The sequence below is a fragment of the Mustela nivalis genome (assembly GCF_964662115.1).
Source record: "Mustela nivalis genome assembly, contig: HAP1_SCAFFOLD_472, whole genome shotgun sequence".
Lineage (NCBI taxonomy): Eukaryota > Metazoa > Chordata > Mammalia > Carnivora > Mustelidae > Mustela > Mustela nivalis.
In genome coordinates, this window is record NW_028136184.1 from 54,827 (window position 1) to 60,826 (window position 6,000).

The following is a 6,000-nucleotide window of genomic DNA, read 5'->3' on the forward strand; positions in this document are numbered from 1 at the left end:
CTGATACAAAAGCTGGGAATTCATCCTTTCTGATGGAGCCATAATACTCCATTGTATAGTATTCTCATCTGTTAATGGGGGTAATGATTGCCTCCTCTTCTGAAGTGACTAGAATGATAAAATGCCATGATCCATCCAACATGTTCCACGCAGTCTGGCACCTGATAGCATTCGGTAAATGTCAGCTTGTTCTTACTGTTGAAAGCTCTGGAAGTAACCGGAGTGGACCACATCCTTAAAATCCCAAGGACAAAGAGATTTTCCTACCTTCTTGGACCCCAAGGCCTCATTGTTTCCAGGGACCAGTCCAGCCCTCATAAAAACCGGTCACTGAATATTAGGGGCCAGGAGCTGTCCTAAGGGCTTTATAGCCAGGATCTCAACGATTGAGACTGTTCAGACCCTCACAATGATCTTTGGAGGTGGGAACAATGATCCCCCTTGTGCAGAGCAAGAATCTGACGCTCCAAGATGAAGCGACTACTCCTGCTAGGGAGTGGATGGGGCTGACAGGAGAAAGCAGCTCAGAAGGACTCTGGGGCAGGTGGGAAGCTCTGCGCTTTCTCCTCCTTTTTCTGTTGCTGGGGACTCGCTGAGCTGGGTAGACAAGGGGGTGCTCCCTTTGCCTGCGGGACCAAGTACCATTTCTCACGGCGCACCCTTCTCGCTTGAAGAGGCCTGGAAGATTGTCTTCCACCTTTTGTCTTTTTCAGACCTTGACCTCTAATGTGAGCTCTCCTAGAACCCACCAGATGCTGAGCTAGACGGAGGACCCACAGGTTCCTCTGTCCCTGCCCCTGCACTGCATGCATGTGCACTGGATGCTGTATGACTCTATGTTCCTTTATCTCATTCACAGGATGGAGTTTCTTTCTTTCTTTCTTTTTTTTTTAATTTTATTTATTTATTTGACAGATCACAAGTAGGCAGAGAGGCAGGCAGAGAGAGGAAGTGAAGCAGGCTCCCTGCTGAGCAGAGAGCCCTCTGCGGGGCTCCATCCCAAGACCCTGGGACCATGACCTGAGCTGAAGGCAGAGGCTTTAACCCACTGAGCCACCCAGGTGCCCCCCAGGATGGAGTTTCAATGTGAATAGCCTAAAAATGAAAGGTCACGTATAACTAGGGACAGTTCATTTTATTTGCACGGGCCAGTCCCCTTTTTGGAGGCTTTGGGGACTGTTTATTTATCAAGTGTGGTGAATACACAGACAAAATCTTCTCAGCTAGGGGTTGAAACCTGGTGGCCCCCAAGCTATCCCTTGAATCTGATGCACAGACATTTTTTTTTTTTGTCTGATACGGTGTTTGCAAAAAAAAATTTTGTGCCAATATTTAAAAGCTTAAAGAGTTTGCATTAAAAAAAAAAAAAAACCCAGATCTCTGCCTTCTCGAAAAAGCCAAATTTTTGAGCACACTGAGCTGAATTCCTGTCCAGTGGCAGTCACCTGATTTCTGCTGCCCCTTCGGATCCTGCAGGCTCTGGCTTTTTGGGAGTTTTGCTCATTTACCTGGCCTGCAAGTGCCCCAGCTCTGGCTCTTAGTCTGTTAGAATCCTGAGTCCACCAACTAGGGAACGCTGAGGTTCCAGCTCTCTGCCTGCAGCTCCAGTCTGCGTCCACCAGAGGCCCCTTTCCGAGAAGGAACCAGCAGTATGGCCAAGGCTCCCAAGTTAACAGCTTGCGTTCAGACTTACTTGCTGTGCGTCCCTGGGCAAGTGGTCTAACCTCTCTGAATTTTAGAGTCCTAATTACAGACCAATGGTGATGATGAAAGTACTACTTTACTGGGTCTTTGTGGCATTAAAAGAAAGCCCAAAAAACACTTAAAACAGTGCACCATTCATTTCATTTTCGTTTATTATCACTTTATTGAACGGAAGTGAATCTGCTCTGTTAGTCCGGGTTTCTTTAGGCTTTGTCCATTTTTTATGTTGTTATTACTTCTGTGATTTTTTTTTTCTGTGACCCCAAATTTTAGGGAAATTTGAGTATTTGGAGAGTAAATGATAGAATTGAAATGCACAAGTGAATTCTGCAGCAAAGAGGAGAAATCTGTCAGGTTGTGAATGAGTCCCTCTAAATGTGATTTGTTTTGTACCTTCAGCTCCTGGACCATCACTTTTCTTAAAGTGGACTTTATTGAGCCATGTGTCCCTATTTGAGAAAAACCCTAAATGACTCAAGTGTTGTTTTTTCCTGCTCCCTGCCCTAGTGAGTTGGAAAGGCACTGATCTGGCTTCATGGCCTTTGCCCTGCATCTGTTTTGAGGCAAAAAAGAAGTTTTCCTCCTTCTGGCTGCCAGTTCAATGTCTGTATTGGGGGTTGGTGAGGGGGTGGGGGGGGAGGTATTAGATTTTGTTGTAATACACAGATGTGGCCACAAGAGGGCAGCAATATCCCACAATAGGACACTAGACTCTCCATCTTTAGGTGTCTAAAATTCTTATTTAAATGATGTGTGTAAAAACATTGAATGCCATTAACTGCTATAAATGAAGTCTCTCTATTATGTATATATATATATGTATATAGATGCATAATATGCATAAATGCATAAAGATGCATAAATATCAAAGTCTGACAAATTTCATGGTATCCCGGGACACAGCATTTTGGGAAATGGGGGGCAGGGGAGTGGTTGCTGCTGGTGGTGAAGGGACATTTGTAGCTGGCAATCCTACCATTTCTGTTCTCAGTCCATCTCTCCAGAGGTGTCCTGGTCCCCACCTCATGCTATACTCCAGTCTTACCACTTTGTCTTAGAATGCACAGCCTTGCCCCGTTGGGCTCAGAAGAAAATCCAGGTTCATTTCCAGCACCGAGCTACACATAGGGTTCCAATTTACCACCCCTTAGGGTTCCTAAACCCCCAGTCTAGACGGGAATGGCAGGGGAGGACAGCCATCAAGGGACTAGGCCTATCCAGTGTGCTCTGCTCTGAGATCCTCCTGTATTTGGGGTAAGCCAAGCTGAGCAGAGGGCCATCCAAAGACAAAGGAATTGGAGACTGCCCATAAGGAGTTCAGGGAGGACATAATTAACTGCCACCATCTATAGAGTACTGGCTGTGTGCTAACAAAAGGGGCTACTTCACAAAGTATGAACACTTAAGACTCCCATTGTACAGATGAATAAAGTGAGGCTCCCAGAGAGGGTAAGTGACTTGCCCAAGGTAATGTGTGGCCAAGCTGAGAGGCAAGCCCAGGCCTGTTCCCCCTAGCTACCGCTAGGCGGCAGTGTGGAGGCTCAGCCCGCTCTCCTCCCCTCTGGGCTCCTGAGATACTTCTTTCTCCCCTGCTCTAGGAGATCACCCCCGGCCAGCTGAGTCTGGAGGACCTCTTGGAGATGACAGATGAGCAGGTGTGTGAGACCGTGGAGAAATACGGAGCCAACCGAGAGGAGTGTGCCCGTCTCAATGCCTCCCTGACCTGCCTGCGGAACGTCCACATGTCAGGTGAGCAGGCCTTGGGGACGGAGGCTCGTCCCCAACACGTAATCCTTGGTTCCTCCAGATTTCTGCACCTGAGCTGCAGGCCAGGATGAGACAGTCAGCTTTGGTTGGGAAATACCAAATTCACCAAATTCCTCAAAGAGGGGAATTCCGAAGCCGGAGGGGGTGAAGGCAGCTCTTGGAAGCTTGTGCTCAAGGGAGTGCGGAGCTGGTAGGGCATTTGGTTCTGGATAATAATGGCCCAGATATGGAAATCCGGGAGTGCAGAGCTGGTCAGGGTACTGGTACCTTAGACATTCTTTTTTTTTTTTTTTTAAAGATTTTATTTATTTGACAGAGAGAGATCACAAGTGGACAGAGAGGCAAGCAGAGAGAGAGAGAGAGAGAGGATGAAGCAGGCTCCGGGCGGAGCAGAGAGCCCGATGTGGGACTCAATCCCAGGACCCTGAGATCATAACCCGAGCCGAAGGCAGAGGCTTCAACCCACTGAGCCACCCAGGTTCCTCCGATACCTTAGACATTCTTAAGTGCCTTTGCATGTTGGGTCCACATCCAGCTAACTTCTTATTTTCTTTACATAAATAATAGACTCTCAATGTAAAACAAAGCAGAGAATAGATAAACAAAAAGAAAAGAACTATCCCAGGCTCTGCCTTCTAGGGAACCTACCGTTGTCATTTTGGTAAAAAGTTTTGGTGTAAGTCTTCCAGACAGATGGGTATATGAGTCCTGATTTTAAACAATATGATTACGATTATCCATGCACATTTTGAGACCCCCCCCCCCCAATTAAATAACCTCTGGGACTTGTTTTATCAGTTTGGGATCCAAATTGTTAAAAAAAAAAAATTCAGCTGAATGAGTTGGAGATCAGTTATGAATCTGCCGGAATCCCTTCCAGCATGCAGAGAAGTCGTTTTTATAGGCCAGAGGGTGAGGCACGGGAGTTATTAGCAAAACAAAAGAGAGGGTTGTTTCCTGAGAGGCTAAAACTTCATAAGTTTGGGTTTGCTATCTTGTGAGGGTGAAAACTCCTTTTGGAGATTGTTTTGTTTTGTTTTGTTTTGTTTTAGTAAGCCCCCGTGTGGGGCTTGAACTCACCCCCCTGAGATCAAGACTTCTGCGGAAATCAAGAGTTGGTCGCTTAAGCGACTGAACCAGCGTGTACCTTAGACATCGGAGGCTTGTTTTGTTTTGTTTTTCTTTTTCACATCATCTTTTTTTTGCTCTTTCCCATTCATCGCTCAAATCCCCATTTGCCGCTATTAGCTCCTCTTGAGTCTCCCTGCTTCTCTCTAGCCTCGTGATCCCCCCACAAATTCTGGGGCCTTTGTAGCTGGAAGGGATCCGCTCTGCAAACTCGAGCTAAATCCGGTCCATCGGCTTGGTTGTTTCGGTTTCCGCCACTAGGTGTCACTGTAGAACCTCAGTCTGGAGCAATGAGGCCGCTGCTTGGCCACAGAAGCCTTTGCTGGGTTCAGCATGGAACGTTCAACAGGTATTTCCTGCCTGCTGTGTGCCAGCAGGGCTGGGATGTAGCAGGGAATGAAAGAGAGAACATATTTGAAACAGGTCATTGGCCCGAATCCCTGTGCACGCCCTCTGGTAGTCCTTCTTGCTGGCACATCCTTACCAAAGCTACGGTCATCCTCAGAAGGGACCCTGACTCAGAGGCTGTCGTCTCATTGAACGATGTTGGCAGCATCCCTGGGCTCAGTGATCTGGTGTCAGTACCATCCTCTCTCCTCCCAATCCCAGGTAGGACAAGCAAAAATGCCGCCAGATAGTCCGGTGAACGTTACCAAGTAGCTTTCCAGAAAGTTTGTATTGATTTCTACCTCTGGCCTCTCCTCCACCCCCACCCCATATAATGCTCTTCACCTTCCCGAGGCTGTGCACTCACCCTTGGTGACATCCTGGGCTGCATGAAACCCTGTGCGGGCCTCTAATCTGCCGGTTTTCAGTTTTGGTCGAGATGCACAGAAATGAATCAGATTTACATGACAACTCTGTACACACACACCCCTATGCACATACGCACCTGAAATGAGTCTCGTGAAAGAAAGAATTGGCATCAAACTCATTCTTACTATATGTGGTATTTTGGATTCTTTTCTATTTCTTTTTTTTTTTTTAAGATTTTATTTATTTATTTGACAGAGAGAAATCACAAGTAGATGGAGAGGCAGGCAGAGAGAGAGAGAGGGAAGCAGGCTCTCTGCTGAGCAGAGAGCCCGATGCGGGACTCGATCCCAGGACTCTGAGATCATGACCTGAGCCGAAGGCAGCGGCTTAACCCACTGAGCCACCCAGGCGCCCCTGGATTCTTTTCTATTTCATTTCGTATCATTTACCCGACGCTGGTAATGACCCATCACTTTCAGGTCACACCTCACTGGTTGTGAGCCGTGGTTTGAAAGACAGGGATCTCTTTGATCCTCGTGGGGGAAAATTTTTCTCTCTCTACCCTTCTGGGTCCTTAGATGAGACCACCACCAGATGAACAAGAGAAAACAGAGGTTTGCTAACATGCATACCTCCTGTATTGTA